General features: G+C 41.9%; 1 protein-coding gene across 8 annotated transcripts in view; it reads left to right on the top strand.

Annotated features, from left to right (window-relative positions):
* zfhx3b (zinc finger homeobox 3b) overlaps positions 1–21,857 on the top strand; it is a 413,258-nt gene that overhangs the window by 229,949 nt on the left and 161,452 nt on the right. For 5 of the 8 annotated variants that reach the window (XM_055921125.1, XM_055921130.1, XM_055921129.1 and 2 more), the window contains exon 1: positions 5,138–8,539. The exons of the other annotated variants lie outside the window; for them this stretch is intronic. The gene's annotated coding sequence lies outside the window, so the exon portion shown is untranslated. Of the gene's footprint in view, positions 1–5,137; positions 8,540–21,857 lie in introns of those variants that run through there. 8 annotated transcript variants of the gene reach the window in all.

Below are 21,857 nucleotides of genomic sequence, written 5' to 3' on the forward strand. Positions count from 1 at the left end.
ATTCAAGAAAGCGTTCATGCGTGGATGAAATGATTTCATGACCATAGCTTGGCACATAAGTCAGCCATATATGTCAGCTGAAAGAGAAGCATCCAGAGGCACAGGATTTAGATGGTGACCCTTGGCGATATCCTAGATCTCGGCTGCCCTTCTGTGTCTGCTTCCACCTGTCATCTCTCATCGTGTGCGATTTGGGGGCTTTCTGGCAGCATCTCGGAGAAAATGACTCTCCATTTAGGCCTAGAATGTGTTAGCGCTAAGCCAAACCAGGCACAATATTCTGCGTCGATGTAATGTTTCCTTTTCGGTTGATAATTTAAGGGTGGACATGCGTTATTCTATTCTGCAGCAGTTATATTCCCTCTCATTCACAGTGCAGTATAGTGGTCATATGGCTCTGGTTTGGGAGCCCTCTGCCCTGGTCTTTGGAGACGCCCGGTTCTCTCCCCTCTCCTCTCTAGAGCGCGCAAAGCCCATGCGTCATGGCTCTGTCTGTCACCATGAGCACTTGACAGCAGCTCTCGGGACTTGTCCATTATTCTATATGTCCCCGTAGACCTGAAATGTATGCGCTAGGCCTGTTTTAGCCTACGCGTAACCGGAACTATGGAGTCTGCAGAAGGCCTGTGAATTATACCGTCACTGTAATCATGGTTGTACTCTGCGCATTTATACAATTATTGACTTGATTTTGTAGCATTGGCCAACTTTGTATATCGACACTGCAATGCAACTAAGACAATCAAATTGTTGTTAGAGCGTTCATTTGATTTTGATTGAAAAGTCCGTAATTTTTAACTGTGCTCCGGTCTCTTGGTTGAATTGTTTACCTCACCAGTGTATTCATCACAGTGTCTATGGAAACTAATTGGTTTAAAATGTCGTTTTTGAAAATAATTTTCTTACCTGAAGAGAGATGAAATGGTTGAAGCACAGACAGACAGTGATAAGGGATGATGAGGCTGCTCGGATGGACCGAGGCTCCAGGCAGGTTGAAATACATTTGTGTCTTGTTTTTGCACGGGTGATGGGGAGACATTTGTACTACTTTAGTGCACAGAGACGAATATTGTCCCCTTGCATCACTTATAGTTTCTCAACACATTATTTTGACGTTGGAACAGAGGATTGTGTGCGTGTACAGACAAAACAAAATGCTGAATAGAACCAACTTTAATAATAAACGAAGGAAATCAAGCTGATGTTTCATATTTTAATGGACATTATTAGTTGATAAAAAAATGGGTTATACGGTAGTAGCAAACCTACCGGGTAAGGGGGCACAGACACGCGCGTGTGCGCGCACACACACACACACACGTTGCATATTGCATAGGCCTACAGTATTTACATAAGCAAACCGCGTTGCTCACCTTCGTTTTCTGAAATGCACATTTCTAAAATCGACATTAGCAATAAAACATGTAGCATCCTACATCCACTCACCAACAACGAATACAACATTCGAATTAAAATAATAATGCACATTCTGAAGAGGTATAGTGGGTTGGTAATCAAATCCAATTTTATTGGTCACATACACATATTTAGCAGATGTTATTGCAGGTGTAGCGAAATGCTTGTGTTCCAAACTCCAACAGCGCAGTACAGTAGTATCTAAGAATAGAGCCAGATTAATGAATATTCCTTCTTTTTAATGTGAATGAGACAGAGTGACCAGACGGACGGTAGTCATATTTACCCTCCAACGTCACTATCTCGAAATCATGGTTATCACAACAAACAGGTCGTCCTGCTCCCAGTTCAGTTAGCATCCACACAACCGATGTCAGTGTTGTCCCCACTTTCTGACGTTGCTGGTTTGTTGTTTTCATTTACTCAAACAAAACTTAATACTACAGACAAAAATATATATTTTTAATTGCCTTTGATTTTCGTTAACACACTACATTCATGTAACAGACAAAAACAATTACAAATGCATAGAATGGATGTTTTTGAGATCGAAATCGTCTCGTTTGTGAATATGTGGTGAATATTACAATCCTTCATTTCAATCAAACCATGAAGTGTTTTTCTCTGGAAAAGAATTAACGATTTGAATAGCAATTTCGAATGATTAATCAGCAATGGAAACGTGAGTAGAGTATGCACATAATACACAAACAAACAGGCTTCGCAACTTTTCAAACAAATTAAGTTCTGATTAAGTAATCACATGTAGAGTTTTGTAATTAACATGTTATAAACATATATTAGTCTGGTACTTGTCCACCCTATCTAAGTAGCGCAAATTGGGAAATAATATTTATTTGAAAACAGTCAAATTACTTAGGCCTATATGCACACACGTAGAAATGAAATGCCCTTACAGAGACCGTATGACACATGGGTGGACAGAAAATGAACAACAATAGGTCAAGGTTGGTCGCCGGATGTTGTTCATATTTTATAATTTGTTCCTTTCTATGTCCTCCAAAGATCAAAGAAAAACACTATTCTCAAAATCATTTTGTTTAAACACAGTTACGACACAATAAATAGATGAAGTGTGTTTGCTATAAGATTATTTAGAACAGGACGCTGTTTGATACAAAACGGTACGCAGGGCATGCAAAATATCATGCAAAAGATGCATTTTGTGTGTCTTAAATGTATATGCTTCGTGTGACAAAGAGAATAGTCTTTGGGGAGAAGAAGAGGGGATTGTGAACTAACGGATGAAATATTCATCATGCATCACAGTTTAGCAAACATCAGGCTACGGCAGATCTTACTCCAGGGTTAACAGTTCAATGCAAAATAACCTATAGGCCTACGTAAAACGCTTCCGTAAAAGATTCGGTCGCTGTAGTGCATTCATACGGAACACATGTTCAAATAATGACTAAATTGTAAAATATTCATCTTCACTTGTGTGTAAGACACCCCCATACATAGGGGATAGGGGAACCTTTCACTCTAATCTTAAAAAATAAATCATTCTAACATCTGTATAAGGTCCCGAATGAGGTCTTATTACGATATAACATAAAATAAAATGATAATTATATTAATTAATATTCATATTTTATTACATCACTAACTAGCAAATAAAATGTAATCACATTGAGTTGACTAGTTAAATATTAGCCTAAAGAAATTGATATACACTATAAAACTGCTGTAAAGCAAAACTATAGCCTATTTTGATATGATGGGTTGAACATCTATATCTCTATTCATTGATTCATTTATTTTTTCTCAAAAATATTTTTGCCCACCACTGAATACTCGTATGGAAATACACTGCAGAGATGGCTTTAGATACCAGTAAACACTGATGAATGAGCTATATTGTTTTTTTAAACTAACATCTCTAGAGTAGCCTGTATGGGTCTTGTCCTTTGCACATCTCCTTTGGGCGGTGGACTGTATCTGATGATTTGCATGTTGGCCATATGTAAATAGCTAAAGACACTATCGCAGTCTGATAGCATGGGCTGGCGCGGTGGCGCACAGGTGGGCACCGGGGATGATTATCTTTCTGAGAGGCACATGACTCTGGTGAGGCAGGTTCATGTGCTCCTTGATCCCCATGGTCAGAGTGAACATAAGAGGGCGCTCCCATTGCACCTGGTAGCATGTAATGCCCCATCCATCCCAGGCGCAGCAGGGCCGGACAAAAGCACGCTGCTGCTTACTGACTAAACCCTTGAAGAATACTCCGTTTGTTTTAGAAGGAACATATGTAACAGCATTTAACTTTGCCTCTCCACATTTTCAAAGGCACATTTATCCAGAGGTGACTTTTTTCATTTGACTGATTATTTAATCTGTTAATCAAACTTGTTTATTCCAGCATGTTAGTTTATTCCAGCATGTTAGTGTTATTCAGTGCAGAGGTGAAAACAATGTTATAAGATGAACGTTTTCTTGGAAACTGTTTTAGTGTTGCGGAATGTGCTATGCCCTCTTCTCTTCTATGTACCTCAATATATAAAACCTGGACTTGCGTGCCTCATATGTTAATATAATAGCCCAAATCCCCAAATCCTCCGGACTAAAATGTTCATTATCCCTTTATAAAGTTACAGAGCCATTCCAGACAGCAGCTTTTATCTGTAAACGCTTTCACTCCGCTCTCATTTCCTCTGTGCTCCCTTTTGTGCTTTGTTATCCTGGGATGGCACGCGCGGTGCATGAGGTTAAGATAAAGTAACACACACACACACACACACATACAGTAGCCCGACCCATGCATATTCTGAAATAGAAATGAATACAATCACTTAACGTCAGTAAATGTAGAATAGCAACAAATTATTCCAAACTACAACCATGTTACACAACATTAAGGGTCCATACATTAGTGTTTAAATATATTGTTTTGTTTCCTGCAGCTCTGTGATGGTCAAGTATTTTCATGCGACCCAAATAATGGAGTGAGCATATTAAGCTACTTCAGCTTTTCTTTGTCATATCCACGGGCTGTCATACAGACTGTGGTGAATTTGCTATGCCACTCATCGATGTAGGCCTATTGGGGTTAGCACGTGGACAGTTATCGTAATTCACCTAACACAAAGGCTCGTGAGCCTGTCACATTTTTTTCGGGGCTCGTACTAATTGGTCTGTATATTCATAAACGTAAGTTATCCTACCGAGTCAGATCTCTACGGTATTAATGCTCGTTAGTTAAACATAAACTGTAAACTAAGATTGGCATTGTTCGGCTTGCTAGAGCGATAGACTGGCTCAGATAGGCTATGTCTCTCACCAGCCCCAATCACACAAGGCTCTTTATTAGCTCACTGGCCCTCGAACTCCTCTCGCACTCTATTTTCTACCCATTCATTTTTACAATCTCCCTTTCCCGAGAGAGTGGACACATCGCAAATCCTTTCAGTCTGCCTCTCACACAGCTAAATCAGCATCTCAGTTTGACACACTTGGTCATTATGGTTTTGGTACAGGTGACATGCAAGGCAGGCCTTCGTGCTAAGATTCTGTATCGATACATTCCCGATTGGTCTATCAAATATGTGGCCTCAAATATGCTTTTATATGGGTGCAAAATCTTGCAACATTGCAAATATTGGCTTTGCACGCACACACACACACACACACACACACACACACACACACACACACACACACACACACACACACACACACACACACACACACACACACACACACACACACACACACACACACACACACACACATACATAAGCACACACACACCCACACACACACACACACACACACGCTATTGTTTGCATCAGGCGTGGCCTCTTTTTGGTCCTAATAGTTAAGCAAGTGCATAGCTGTGGAGTACAAAGTAAGGATTTTTCCCTAATACGTAGATGGCTCTGAGATCTAACATACCTGCAAGAGCTCACATTGAACGTGAGGCTCCCCATTTTGATTGTCATCCCTAATGTTCCCCGTACATCAGAGCAAGATACAAATGAAGATTTTAATAGGCATGCAACATGAGCATTCAGACTAAAACATCGAAAAAAAGATTTTTGACATGCTTATTTGAATCTAAATAGTATTATGTGTTCATTATAAAATCACTTACATGTATGTGGCCGTTTAAGTAGACTATATGTTAGCTTAATATCATGAAGAAAAATATAGACGCTAAAATATAGACATTACCTTCTCATTACCTTAAGATTACTCTTAGTTAAGGTTACATTTAAGTGCGTTTATTCTCGTATAAAATCATCGAAGTAGCCTAAAACTAGAATTACAGCTGCGTTTGGAATCTCACAAATTACGCCAAGGAGAAAAATATGATAGGCAGGCCTATGTGTTTTGTACAAGCTACATATTATATCAACTTAAACGTGCACTTCTTCGTCAAAAAAAAATGATAGACTGTGATTCAGATTCATGTTACTCCAATAAACATTGTGTAGCCTAATCAATTAAATTAAGCGGGCTAGTTTTATTTGTGCGAATCAGGGCCGCTTGGAGCTGTTAGAACAGAAAGTGAGGGATTGTCAATTTCTTTAAAGAGAATCAACAATAGAATTATCATGACAAAAGGCAGTGGGACAAGCTCAAAGGTTGATTTCTAGAATACAATATTTCCATGTGGGGGAACCAAACGTAGTAAGTGACCATCTCTATAAGAGGCGAAATGTTTTGGGGGAAAGTGAAGGGGAAAAAGGCAAACCTGTGGATAACCTCACCGATCTATACTACAGTTGTTAGTATTGATCAAATGTCACCTCTTTGAACGCAGTCGTTTGGAAGTTTCTCCATTTATCAGGAATAATTTCTAAATGCACGGATATGACTTGAGTAATGCCAATTATGCTTGTTTTCAGATAACTGTTTGATTGAAATCATACACTCAATGTCAAACATTTAACCACTATAAGAAAGTCATTCACAAAAAACACTTGGAAGTGAAATATCAAGCGCAATGAGATGATTAGATAAATTGCTATAATTTGTAATAACAGGTGAAAATCATTAGGCCTACAAAGTATAGGATTAGGACACTTAAGAAATGTTATTGATTATGACTGAATTCAATCCAATATATTCTACCTGTATTGACCTGCATAGGCATATGAGATTTGAGAATCATGCAATGCAAACTCCCTCAATGCATTTCTTACTGTCAGTAGCCTCATCTGCTGCTTGAGTGTTCGTTGTATACATCTTCTATACATAGGCCTACTCAAACACATATAAACATGATCAAATGCAGAATTCAATGCGTTAGCTTCATGGCAAATATCACACACAGAGGCTAGCTACTCAAAACTAGTGGACTGTACGTGGGCTATATCCATACCATATACACACACAGGAAGTTAGAGTCTATGCTTTTCACAAATTCAACTTAAATTCTGTAACTATTTTAAATACATCGCCGATATGCTGTCGAGGTATTGTAACATATCTCCAAATTGATTTAGTTTTGTATTACAATGGTGTTATCAAGTGTCATTTGTAAACTATTGTTTTACACTGACAGAAGACTTTATAGTCTCCAATCCCCTCAGGTCTCTCATCTCACTATCTCCCTCTCACTACTATCCTGGGACAAAGCATATTTTATCGAGACAAATCTCCGTTTTTCATTAAAGGATTCCACATTCTCACGAAAAGGATTTATGTTTGTATCCAGAAGTAGGTTATTACACATGCATGCAACTACAGTTACAGAACTTATCGGTCTTTTACAGTGAGGCTAAGGCAGACTTATCAGGTGCATCTTAGCTCAAATTATATATGTGTAGACATGTAAAAGTAGTGATCACTACACTTGATAGTGTGGAATAAGGCTTTTTAAACTTTGCACATCATTAGAAGTAGTGTTACACCCGCTTGTTGTAAGCTTTTGCATCTCTAAGGCATGCAAAGAGAGCTATTGCGTCTCGTTTTGTGCTTAAAATGCACGGATCATGTTTAAATAGCTTATTACGTTTGCAAATATGTAAATAAATTGTTAATTTGTATTATCATGGGTGTTATTCAGTCGCTTGGAATGTGCATTCTAGTTTAAGTGGCATTCTGTCTTATCCCACACGTTAGACATATATCATCATGAGACTAGGCATTAATTTACAAAACAAAATTAAATAACAAGCTACTTAGTTGTCTATAGCAAATATGTGCATATCTTGTCAAAGTTTCCTTATGCATAATGCTTTACGTCTTGGTTGCTTGTTTTCCCGTACTGTCCAACTGTAGTCTATCATAAAACTATTAACTTGTGTCTATAAGTTGTATAAATACATTTAAAAAGTATCTCAAACTCCAGCAGTCAGCACTGCTGTCTCAGATTGCCTCTAGTCTCACTACTAACACAAGTGACAATATAGGAAAATGTAATAATGAATATAGGCTATTCCTGTGTTTTAATATAAATATGTTAATAATAAGAAATATAAATGCGTTATAGCCTAATGTTAAAAAAGTAAAAAGAACGGACAAAATGCAGCGAAGTGCGGGGTATTACGTGCTTTGCTGCGGCGTCTACTCCAGTATTAACTTTCACTGTCTTCCTTCTAATCAAACTCTTACTTTCCGCTGTACTTAATTCCATATTTTCAATTCCTGATCATTACTTTCCTCTTTTTCTTCTTCCATCTATCCATCCATCCCTCCCTCCCTCCTCTTTCTCCCTCCCTCCCTCTCTCTCTCCCTAGCTCTCTCCTTTGCTGAATCTTATTGATCCAGAAGGTGGCTAATTAGCCCTTCCCGTCGTGCCTGTGTAATGAAGCACATGCGCACTGAATTAATCACAGCCATTTTTTGCAGGAAACTAATTAGCAGGAATAAAGATCCAAAGAGTTTTTTTCTTTTCAATCATCAGATCTCACTTTCACCTCTTCCTCGCTCCCTCTAACACAAGACTCATCGCCTGCTTTGCATCCAAATTATTTTTATATTGCCCTATACAACTAATACTTCGTTTTTTTACACTCCGCAACAACAATGATCTTTCTTTTGCCATCCTAAACGCAAACTGACCAAAAGGGACTGCCTTGATGGGATCTTTAGCCGAATCGTCTCAATACTGGATTAAAAAGCAAGGATCACAAAGCGGCAGCGAAAAATTGTAAGTTACAACTTTGCCGTTTCTGTCTTTTCCTCTCTCGATGTTTCTACGATTCGATTCTTTTCACTTTTAGTAGTGGGCTAACCGAAGGTTTCTCCTATTATCCAGATACGCACCGATCTACACTATTCTCACATTCTGAGAACTGACAGGCGATCACAAGTTATATTCATGCAAGTAGTTTTGTTTATTCTCGGTTTTATTCGTATCATTACCTGTGTTTACATCTGCGTTCGTCCTCGTTCTCCTCATGACTGGAAGAAAATAAATGGTCAAGACAGCGATTCCTCTCCAAGCAGTAGACCACAAAAAACATGAATTTAAAAGCACATTTGTGCTTTTCGATGGAATCAGGAAAGATAGAGAAGTGTTATTGGTGTCAAGAAACACATTTTGAGGACAATAACGATGTGAAAGGGTTACATTCAGCCTACGGAGGGGTAGCGGGAGCTGCACATGAGCGTAGCCAGGAACGAGCACATTAGTCCAGCTTGTGGGTCCGTGTACGTCCCGCGAAAGAGAAACACCGCCCGCATTCTTATTTTGACAGATATGCCACTTGGTCTGTCCGCTGTTTTCAGCGCCATCACGGGTTGATCAAATCCTTTATGTTAAGCAACATTTTCACTTTCCGATTGGTTTCTTACATGTGTATTTCCCTCCGCCCCGCTTTACATCTCAATTCCTCTACTTTTCTCTCTCCCTACTTTGTCCATAATTTTCTTTTCTTTTTCATTCCTGTTTGCTTCTTTGAAGCGATGTTAAAGTCGATTCTTGCTGATTCCCTCACGGAGTCACATGCAAATCGATCGGTAGGCCTATGTGTGTGTTTTGTAAGTCTAGTGTGTTTCATGACAAGAGCCGATCAGATCAGTAAGACCTCGGGTACGGAGGAGCCCATAGCCGAGGCAGAGAGTTGAGCTGCGGGTTGCATGGAAAGAATAGAATGGTGTTGCGAGCAGAGAAAGGGATTTACAGAATAGGTTGGCTGTCCGACGAGACAGATGACAGCTCGCATGGATTTTTATGGAATAAGTAAGAGCAATAATATAACATTTCCTTCCCACTGGATATACCTTACCTTCATAACAAATAACAAACATTATACTAGATAGGCCTACAAAAGGGAAACATTATCAATGAAAACTCAAAAGCTGATGTATAACGTTATTCTATCACCTAACATACTTCCCTGCGTAATAATAACAACCTTATTACGGATTTCTAAAGTAAACCTAACTATTTATTTTCTAAAACAACCAGACACGAGACTAAATCAACTTTGGATGCATTACTGTCAGAATAAATAGTGTAATCATACACGACGGATTGTTTAGAACAAAATATGACTTGAGAATTTTACAAAAAAGATCTAAACATAGGCCAGATTTGAATTGATAAGCAATAGATCGACTAGTAACACGACGCTGGGACCGTTTATGTTTGAGTCAGAATATAACTAGTCCCTCCAAGAGACGGACGGATAGACAGGAAAAAGCGGAAATGCTATTGACCTCCCGACGTTTAAGACCCAGAATGCAGTGCCAAGATGCCCAAAAAGTACAGAAAACATAGAACACATGGACGAAATGGAGGACTCTCGAAGAAAGAGTGAAAGAATGAGGCAGCCTGACGAGTTTTCGCGACAGAGGGATGGAAAAGAAAAGCGTTTTGCAAGCTAAGGCAAGGCAGGGATGTGCTGGTTTGGGGGAGAAAGAGGGGGAGGTTGAAAGGCTGGGGGTCAGACGGAAAGAAACAGGGGAGCAGGGGTCACCGAGTGAGTGCAAGAGAGATAAGAAGGAAAAACCCTACACAAACAACGAGGGAAGGCAGTGGGAGAGGAGTGGGGGGGTTACGTTGAGGGGTCACACAAAGCATAACACTGAGATTGTAGGGGTCAGCAAGTGCAAGATAAAAAAAAACATGCGTCTAGTTTAGTAAACAGGAGAGAAACACTATACAAATGTTTCTATGAGTTTCTAGTAGGATGAAGGAAATTATAATAATGGGGTTTGAAGACTCAGACAGAGAGTAGGGGAAAGACAGAAAGAGAAGGAGAGGGAACGACGGAGGGGGTAGGAGGAGAGGGATAGAAGGGGTCAGATAGCCATGGGCCATGGAGAAGGAATCAGGGAAGAGGGCAGGAAAACAGATCCTAACACCTTTCAGACTTAGCCCAACTATAGGGGCAAGTAGCCACCTCATAGACAACTCAGACCAGCAGTATGTCCAGGACTCAGAAGATAGTAGTTGGAGAGAGGGAAAACAAATATACTAGCAGGCGCAGTGGAGACAGGTTTTTTTTCTTCAAGAGAGAAGTAAAAAAAAAAAAAAAAACTAGTTTTTGCTTATATTACTATTTATGTATTTCAGGGGGGAAACTTGGAGCAGTAGATTTTGGGCCTGTAAGTCTGTTTTTGTGTATCTCTGCTCCGTAGACGTAGGTTGGGCAATAATTACATGCGTGACATAGGAAAGGAAATATAGCATAGTACATGTGCTGTGCCAGGACTCCCTCTCCTCTCGCCATCTCTCTTTCCCTCGCCCCTCTCTCTCCTCTCTCGATCTCTCTGTCCTCCTCCTTTACAAAACAAATAGCAACGCTACTCGGTGTCATCTCACTTGCTCTTAGAAGACTACTGGATTTGATATCAAAACCTTTGGTAGAAACATTTGAAAAGCAACTACAATATGTGTACTACAGATTAGGAGGATTTTGAAGCCTTTTGATATTTTTGAAAAGTAATTATCCAATGTATAATATTTATGTCAGCTGCATTTACCAGCTCAGGTATGGTTTAATGGGGGTTTAAGATGGTTCTTGATTTCCTTGTGTTGTACTCTGTTAGGATCACATAGCAGACATTATGGTTAGGTGTAGTATGTGCATTTGGTAAACCACTGTATCAGTCTGACCATGCTGTGTATTCTGCTTAAGGGGACTGTGGGTTGGGTAGATGTCACGAGGAACTATGTTTTTAGCATAGATAGCACAGCACACTGAAAATCATTGTAAATACTCAACTTTGATTTCCAATTCATTAGTAATGTAATGACCAGGGTTGTGTATTTGTAAAGTATTAAGTTCCGTTAATCCTTGACAGACGGAAGGAGGGGGACTTAAAGCATGATCCTCAATTTGCATATATATTTTTGTTACTTTATTTACAAGGACTTTATTGCATTTTATATCAAGACTATATTTTGTTTTAAGGTCTTTCATTGTCAGTCACACAGTTGATTTATATTGACATAGAACAATATTTATTTTATAGATATATTTACATAAAAATATATTTGGTGTACATTTGTACACTTGCAATTTGTCTTTACCCATAGCTAAATGTTGTACTCTACTATTCACTATCACCATGTAATGTTAGATAATGGTGTTAAACCATAGGATACACGTAATAGGACAGAACGCGTAGCCTGCAGTATATGAATGCCAGCACATCTGGCAGAATATTCTATTACTCTATGTGTAGAACAGGGTATGTATTCTGCCGGGAATTATCATATGGACATTTAACTGATGCTGTTGATAAAATGTAAAATGTTCCATAATTGTAATTATCATCATTATTAGTATGATGTTTATTATCAACATTATTACTGTTATTACAAGTAGTAATATACTAGGATTAAGGACATTAGTATCACAGTTATGTTGTTCTTTATCGTGATCTTTGTTTATATTATCATAAGCAGTGAATAGTCAGTAGTCTGGTGACGTTAGGTATTTGATTGAGGTTCCTGTTTCAGTGAATAGTCAGTAGTCTGGTGACGTTAGGTATTTGATTGAGGTTCCTGTTTCAGTGATAGTCTGTGGATGACGCCCTATTCGTCTATCCTGTGATACTACCTGCGTTATCTCAGTATGTCCGGTTCCATGAGCATATTTGATTACTGGTGTGTCTGAGACTGAGTGTGCAGGTCCTATTTGGGCATGTGATTGGAGGGGAACGGAAATAAGGGGTTTAGTAGTGATGAAATAAAGAGGAGAGCAGTGACTTGGTTACAGGATAACGTGAGGCAGTGAGACAGTTACCCTGGTCATCTACTGCCTCCTCCCTCTCTCTCTCCCTCTCATTCTCTCCCTCTCTCCCTTGCTCTTGGGGGCTGGCAGCACCTCTAGGGAAGATCTTTGCCATGTCCCTAGTCAGAGAGAGCCCTCTTTGGGCCAGCGCCAGGCCGCTAAGGGGCAGGCAACACATGGACTAGCACAATATATTCACCAACCGTTGGTCACGTTGCCAAATCAAATCCAAAAAGGTTTATTTTTTCTTCAAAAAATATTTTTTACCTGCGATGATGCCTGATACATTGATATTTAAATAATTTACATCACTAATGATGTCTTATTAATTATAGCAATTAACTATTGTTACTATTATTATTATTAATAATAATAATTATTACATTCATTTAACCCAGTTAATTATTTTAGATTATTTTATGTTTATTTATCACAATCTTAGATTTTGTTGTGATTGTACTTATGAGAAATGACTTTTACACTTGGTTGAACTGCTGTAAGGGTGAGGATAGTATAAATATGAATATGTTTGTGTAGATTAGTTTTCCATTGATAGCACTGGAGAGAGAAAGAGGCTGAAGCGTTTCCCTCCTCCATTTGCTGTAGGGCTGTGTGTAAATGAGTTTAGCAGGAGCAGTGGCTCAGATTACAGATTATGGTTTTGAATATGCAAGCTTGTACAGCCAGGACCTGTTCTTCCAGTTGTCCCGTAGACCAGGCCAGTGGCATACGTGTCAGCTGTGTCATTAAGGAGCGGACTGGGGGTGGGACATGGGGTGGGGGCCAGGAGATGGCAGTGATTCTTAGGTGTGTGTGTGTGTGCTCTACCTGGTTTCTGCTCCCAGCAGCCCCAAATCGGCACGAGAGCTCCTCTATGCCAGCAGCGAACCGATTTTCAGTCCATTTCCCCTCCCTGTTCCCTGTCCTCTTTTTGAGCTCTTGTTCTTGCTGTCGTTCTTTTATCTTCTTGAAGTGGAGTTGGCAGGAATTTCTGAGCTTTGCTGTTTCACAATATGTTATTGTGTTAACATTCTGTAAATCATTGTGGGGTAGATTTACACATGGGAAGGTGTGTGTACTGTATGTGTGTGGCTGCTCTCTTTTTTTTGTGTTGTTATTCTTTTTTAGGTGGAGGTGTGCAATGTCATGCCGTCAATTTGTGAGAATTTCAGAGTAATCCTTATAAAATGCCGACGACCCCCTTGTGAATATTACTGCTGTCTGTGCATATACACCACGTGAGCTGTTTGGTATTATCGCTGACATATCTTCAAAATACAAAACAAAGCAGACGTGTTTTGTTTGGTAATATGTCTGAACTTGAGAAAGAGAACGAGAGGAACCAAAAAACCCACACCTCACCTGATTAATGTGCTAGAGAGAGAAGAGGTTTAGATACGGATTTATAGGTAAGAATTCCTATACGCTTTTTCACTATATTTGCCATGTTTAAGCAGCTATACATGGCCTTCCACGTTGGCCACCCGGCCTCCTTTGTCATTTATATAGCACTACATAAAAATACTAGCTGGTATGCGCGGATTGAGAGTTACACCTGGTGCTCCTATTAGAATCCATATAGCTACACCCAGATTTGCATCCAAATGCAAACATGGTTATTGAGAGTGATTTATACTTTTCTGAAAACAAATACAGATGTTCTATGCCATATTCATGTGGAAGTATGTGTGTGTATGTTTACAATGAGACACACTTTTCAATCAGCATAATTAGCAATCTAATCATTAGAAAATACCGTTGCTATTGCACATGATCTGTTTACTGTGTACACGCTAACATTAATGTTAGGGATATGATTTGTAGAAATCATTTCTGATTATTACATTTTTATTACAATAACACACACTGAAAAAGCACTGGTAGCTCCTGTCATTTCTCCCATCAGTGTGTAGGGATGTGTGTGATGGTTGTATAGCAGTATTACGACATGTTGCTAGTGTGTTGTATTATGGCAGGGACTGGTCCACGAGTGCTGTGTGATGTGATGCAGACGAGTGCCGGAGAAGTAGTAGCATAGCAGGTTAGCGGCATGCGTAGGCTTGGACAACAGTAGCATAGCCGATTAGCGGAGGCTAGAACAGCAGTAGCATAGCCGGTTAGCGGAGGCCTGGACAGCAGTAGCATAGCAGGTTAGCAGCTGGTGGAGGCTAGGGTCGGCAGTAGCATAGCCAGTTAGCGGAGGCAAGAACAGTAGTAGCATAGCAAGTTAGCAGCTAGTGGAGGCTAGGACAGCAGTAACATAGCCAGTTACCAGCTAGTGGAGGCCAGGACAGCAGTAACATAGCAGGTTAGCAGCTGGTGGAGGCTAGGGTCGGCAGTAGCATAGCCAGTTAGCGGAGGCAAGAACAGTAGTAGCATAGCAAGTTAGCAGCTAGTGGAGGCTAGGACAGCAGTAGCATAGCCAGTTAGCAGCTAGTGGAGGCCAGGACAGCAGTAACATAGCAGCTAAGGCCGTGTCTCATATTCAGGACAGCAGCGGCTGGCTGTAGCTCCCCGCTGTACAGGCGGGCTGTGCAGCGTGCGTATGTAGCCTACGTAGCTACGTACCCGGGCGACAGGGAGCACTCCAGGGGCTGCCCAATTGATCTCTGCAGTACCCCCACCCCCCCGGCCAGGCCCAGCCCAGTCCACCCCTCTCCTGGACCCCGGAGACAAGCATTCCACCCTCAGCGCTTATCATCACAAAGGACAGAATGCATAAAACATGGTGGTCACACAGACAGAGGTCGCCTTTCTCTCCCCACACTGAAACATGGAACAATGCATGGAGCCTTCTGGCCTGTGACTCTGATGACACGCTCACCCTCTTTTCATCCTCCTCTCTTTCTTTGTCGTCTTCTTCCTCTTCCTCTGCGTATACTTGTGCTCCATGCAGCGATTCCTGTCCACATATTGTTTTGTTAGTTACACCGTGTCTATCAGTAATATGCTATTGTCAGTGCTAGTCAAATGTGCATTATGTAACTGAAACGCTGCTGTTAAAAATTCACGGAGTGAGACTCCCCAGCGAAGAGGTGTGTGTGTGTGTGTGTGTGTGTCGTGTGTGCTGTGCTGTGTACACCGGGTTCCAGAAAGGCCATCTGTTATGACATTTCACCAATACATATTTTTGGATTAATTGCATAATTCTGTCATATTTTTTTAAGAGACAAGCAGCATTAATACAATATTATTTTTTCTAATGTGACTATACTCATTTGATTATTTTAATATTTCATAACAATATATATATTTTTTTACAGCATATAGAAAGGCATAAATACGATTTTCCATCAACTTAAATAAAGAATATTATAATTATTAATTCATTAATATTATGGTAAATGGTTCCAGTAGGAATATATTTTTTTCTGTCGTTCTGTCAGCTGTGTGTGTGTGTGTGTAAGTGTGTGTGTGTGTGTGTGTGTGTGTGTGTGTGTGTGTGTGTGTGTGTGTGTGTGTGTGTGTGTGTGTGTGTGTGTGTGTGTGTGTGTGAGCGTGTGTGTGTGTGTGAGCGTGTGTGTGAGCGTGTGTGTGAGCGTGTAAGTGAGCGTGTAGGTGAGCGTGTGTGTGAGCGTGTGTGTGTATGAGCATGCAAGCCTGTCAGCTGCAGCGATGGCCTCTGTTTGTCGATCGTCGATCAGTGGGCCGTCCAGGGAGGGAGTGAGGACACAGAAAGAGCCAGTGACAGTCAGACAGTCCCTCCCTGCCTCCATTACACTGCTCCCATAGCTCCACGTGTCTAACTCACATGACACAATTTGAAGATTGCAGATATATTTGCCTAAAGGTGTTAGTGTATTTGTTCAGGTGGTGTTGTCCATCCAAGGTATTATCCATGTACGTTCTTGTTTTGTTTATGCTTCTATATTTGAGGTGTCAATGGATTTCTTTAAGCAAATACATGTTTTTTACTCAATATTCATTTCTGCTAGATATTCTTTTTATTTTCAGGTGGAGGTAGCATTAATTTGAGAGGCTAGCAGTGCTATGTGTTTCCAGTCAGTTAGTACTATAATTCAGTAGCTATAGTAGTGGTGGCCGTGTGGGGCTGTCCCAGTCCCAGTCTCATGGCTGGGTCGGGCCGGGTCTAGGTTAGGCTGGGCTTCAGGAATGCGTCGTGGGGATGTGTTGGACCCCAGCAGGCCCACTGCACTTCCTCTCTGTGTACCTCACAGCTTATCCTCCTCAGGATTAGAGAGAGAACAAAAGAAAGTAGGGATTGGAGGTGCCCCCCTCTCCTTCACTCACCCTCTTTCTCTTTTTCTGTGTAAAAAAAAAAACTCAAACAAAAAGCGTGATTCACTTGCAAATGTGGCAGCCTGTCCAGATCCCCCATGGGGCAGAGAGAGAGAGAGACGGATAGAGAAATAGAGAACGGACGGAGAGCAACGGATGGAGAGAGAGAGAGTTGGTAGCAGCTATGCTCCCTAACCTCCAGTCTCCTGGAGTGCGAGGCCTGCTCTCAACGGTATGCCTGATGGGACTCTAGCATCTACTATTTCTGTCTGACGCTCAGGAAACGACGACTGCTCCCGAGCTATTCACATCCCTAGCATCTCACCTCCTGGGCTTAGAGTACGCTATGCACGTGATGAGACTCAGTGTGTGTGTGTATGCATGCATTTGACAGCCATTGTGGCCAGTGTAGTATTTATGTAATATTGCCATTCTCTCCGGGTTCCTTGGAGGTGGTCTGTTGTTGTTATCCCGTCGGGGCAGCAGTGAAGGGGTTAAGAAGCAGGGCTAGCCCCCTTTGTCTCTGCGGCCCTCTTTGCCATTGTTGCGGTGGAATTGAGCTCGGTGCACCTCACTTGACCACAGCAAAGCAATAAAATGGCCTCTAAGTGCTGCAGCCTCCCTAGCCATCTGATGGCAGCCGTCCACCGGGCTTTCACCGCGTTCACGCTCACACACACATGTTGCTAACTACCTTTTTTCCTCTAGCATTCTCAGACCAGCTTATTATTTAGTGCAATTTTTGTTTTCTAGTTTAGCGAGCGCTAAGGAGTACCATGCAAATTATATATTTTTTATATATTTTTTATTGTGTCACACAGTGCACACTGATGCTTGAAATGCATGTAGCTGATACTTCTAAGCATTAGTTGACTGTGGTACTTTTTATTTTCCTGTTCTGTCAGTCATTATGTTAGCCTGCTCATTGTGAAACACATTACACAGGTACCTAATATAAATATATGTTGTGTTATTTTGATGCAAGTAGAAACATTCAGTGAATGTAAATAAGGAAGCATTTACAGCTATTGTCATGAAATAATTGTTTTAATATCTAGAGACATTCAGCATATGTGCTGCATATTTACATTGATCATCAAAGTCATTTCAATGCAATGGCCCTGCTTGTATTTCATGAACATGAAGGTAATGCTATATAGCATTGTGTTCAGTTGAAACGTCAGCTATCTATTTAGCTACTGTGTTGGGTTAGTGCTGTACTGTGTGTGTGTGTGTGTGTGTGTGTGTGTGTGTGTGTGTGTGTGTGTGTGTGCGTGCGTGCGTGCGTGCGTGCGTGCGTGCGTGCGTGCGTGCGTGCGTGTGTGTGTGTGTGTGTGTGTGTGTGTGTGTGTGTGTGTGTGTGTGTGTGTGTGTGTGTGTGTGCGTGTGTGTGTGTGTGAAAATGTCAAGGCCAATGTCTGCCCCCCTCTCTGAATGTGTGTTCAGACATCAGATCTGTCCCGAGTGCTGCAGCCATTTTGGTGCCTTTTTAGAGGTCTCTATTAACACAACCTCAGAGGAGAGGAAATGATTCCATTTTAGTTTCAAATGACATTTTTACAGAGACTTGTTCATAATGCTGTTGTTGTATTATAATTTTTTTTCTAGCACCTTGTTATTCATTTATGATGAGATATACTATATTTATACACAATGAGGCAACATGATCAGTTTGTCTTCAGTGTTTTGTTATTTTATGTGATGTTGCTTTGTCAGTAATGGTAATAGCTATGGGGGTAATGGTATAAAGGAGACACGGTAATATCATTATTTAGGGTGGGGCCTACATTATGTGAAGGCTTCCATGTATGGTGCTGGAATTGATGATTGTTTATATCACATTGTCCTTTGCAGACATTATAATTATAAAAGGAGAAATACGCTGTCTGTCTCTGTCTCCTCTCATCAAATGAGCATTTGGATGTCAAACAGGAGATGTCAGGAGAGCCATCTGATTGGCTGGGGGGTTTAATTGCCCCTGTCCTCCCCCCTCTCTCCTGGGTGGAACCTGTTTATGCCAGGTGTCCTACAGACTGTATTAAGCGTTGCACTGGGCTGCAATTAAATCAACACTTCCTCAAAGCCACATTATTACACATCCACTGTCAGATGAAGGGTGTTAGTCCTGTATGCTTCCCCACTCCACTTCTCCTCCTCCCCACCATCCCTCGCTCCATCTCTCTCTCTCTCTCTCTCTCTCTCTCTCTCTCTCTCTCTCTCTCTCTCTCTCTCTCTCTCTCTCTCTGTCTCACTATACCTAAAACAAATGCTACTTGCCCATTTTCCCTGTGTTAAATGAACAAACACGAGGACCTCGGAGCCTCATAATAAATTGATTAGAGAGATTCAGACTCCCACACAGTAGCACCCAGTACTGGAGCTGTGTGTGTTTGTGTTTGGCCTGAGGAGGATGTGACACACACACACACACACCCACAAACCCTAGTGAAGTTAATGGCAGACCGTCTGCCTCTCCCCACCCCTTCTGTGTGTTTGGGCTAGCCACGCTCTGGTCACTGTATTGTGGCCGGTGTCTGGCATGGTGGTGACAGACGACAGTGTCCTCCTGGCCTTTTCATATTCAACACGCATCACCCCTCGCTCCCATGACTGTTTGGTTTTCATTTGGAGGTTCAGTTACCCCGGCACAGGGCTGTGTTGTGCTGGGAGTTTGGGGCGTGAGTCTAGAGGGGGGTTGGGGGCCCAGGCAGGACTCGGGGGACCGACACCAGGGTAGACGGCCGTGACAGACTGGTGACCCTGGCTTTGTGATGTCACGGAGCCCGTCTGGTCGCTGCTGAATTCCCTTTAGCTTCTGCTCTGTAATGGCAGATCCTAGCTTCATACGGCTGATCAGATCCTAGCTTCATACGACTGATCAGATCCTAGCTTCATACGGCTGATCAGATCCTAGCTTCATACGGCTGATCAGATCCTAGCTTCATACGGCTGATCAGATCCTAGCTTCATACGGCTGATTAGATCCTAGCTTCATACGGCTGATCAGATCCTAGCTTCATACGGCTGATCAGATCCTAGCTTCACACGGCCGATCAGATCCCAGCTTCACACGGCTGATCAGATCCTAGCTTCACACGGCTGATCAGATCCTAGCGTCATACAGCCGATCAGATCCTAGCTTCATACAGCCGATTAGATCCTAGCTTCAAAAGGCTGATCAGATCCTAGCTTCATACGGCTGATCAGATCCTAGCTTCACACGGCAGGTCAGATCCTAGCTTCATACGGCTGATCAGATCCTAGCTTCACACGGCTGATCAGACCCTAGCTTCACACGGCTGATCATATCCTAGCATCATACGGCTGATCAGAGCCTAGCTTCACACGGCTGATCAGATCCTAGCTTCATACGGCTGATCAGATCCTAGCATCATACGGCTGATCAGATCCTAGCTTCATACGGCTGATCAGATCCTATCTTCACACGGCTGATCAGATCCTAGCTTCATACGGCTGATCAGATCCTATCTTCACACGGCTGATCAGATCCTAGCTTCATACGGCTGATCAGATCCTATCTTCACACGGCTGATCAGATCCTAGCTTCATACGGCTGATCAGATCCTAGCTTCATACGGCTGTGTGATAGCATTCATAAGGATGCGTACAGCAGCAGAGACCTGTGGCCTATTTGTAGATAGCATGTGAAAACAAAACACAGCCTCTGACGTTCTACTGTATATAATGATGAGATAATCCTCCCGTGGTAGAATTACTAAGTATCAGTTTATCTCTCTGTCTTAATCATACTTGGGTAAGAAAAGGCAGCTTTTTCCCCCTTCCATTTTTTTCATACCAGACAGGACAAACTGGCCTTCTTGTTGAATGCAGGCATAAACAAATAGCAGTGAAGTGTTGCTGTGTGAAGCAGCAGAGGAACTGAACACAGCCTGGACACATTCACCAGGTCAGCCAGAGGTGAGCGTTGGACTGGGAGCTCAAGCCTGAATTCTTTCAGTAGTTAGTTGTCAGGTGCCAGTGTTCTTTGTAGCTACTCTCTTTTTTCACACACACACTCTATCACTCTCTCTTCCTCTCTGGCTCTCTCAGTAGTCAACGACTTCAGGGCAATGTTTAACCAGGTTTCCTTTGGAGTAGGTTGTTAATCGCCTGCGGTTGCTGGAAATGTAGAAATTGCCACAGAGCTTAGGCTAATTTGTGTAGCATCTCTACTGAGGCTCAATGTGGTTTCTGCAGATCAGGTGAGGTGTTCTGTGTAGGACAGAGTGAGAGCATGGTGGTAGGTTTAGGTTTGGCCTCATTTCTCCTCTGTGCTCTATAAGCCAGATGTTCCCTCATGTTGGGTCCTGTCCCGGTGTGGAGAACCAGGCTGCATCGTTGCAGGTGAGAACCAGGCCTCCGGCGCTAACACAGCTCTCTTCCTACCTGCCTCCAGCAGGGCTCCTGGGGCCTGCTCTCTGGGGCTCTAGAGGCCTGTGGAAGGTTGCTCAGGGCTGGGGGATGAAACAGGAAGTGTCCCCTCTGTGCAGTGGTTCTCTCTTCTATTCTGTGCCAGAGCAGACGAGTTATTATCAGGCCTGGGAGAGAGGCTCTGGCTCTTGTCCCCTCTCAACAGCAGGGCCAGTTTGTAGGTGACACAGGCTTTGTTTATATTGGCGAGGATAGGGAAAGGGGAGGGAGGTGGGGGGGAGGGCACAGACACTAGTCCCATCACTTCCTTCCGTTCTTTAGCATTTTTAATGAATCACCATTGTCATAACAACAGTGTGGACAGAAAATGACATGTAAATGGGTGAACGAAAGAGCCCTTATACAAAGACATTGTTCCAACATTATGTATAGAAACTCCAGATTTATAGACAGTTAAAGCACCGCATCTGGTGTATCTCCTCTTCAATGTGAAGCACAGTGTAAAAGTGGTCTGACTGACTAGTCTAATCTCTGAGCTTGGTCTGCTCTGCCAAATCCCGCTATCTCTCCTCTCTCTGCTTCTCTGTGTAAGTCAGGTCACATTAAACAAGCCTGTGTGTTTTGACCCTGATCAGCAAAGAACACTCT

Source organism: Salvelinus fontinalis, chromosome 4, assembly GCF_029448725.1.
Source record: "Salvelinus fontinalis isolate EN_2023a chromosome 4, ASM2944872v1, whole genome shotgun sequence".
Lineage (NCBI taxonomy): Eukaryota > Metazoa > Chordata > Actinopteri > Salmoniformes > Salmonidae > Salvelinus > Salvelinus fontinalis.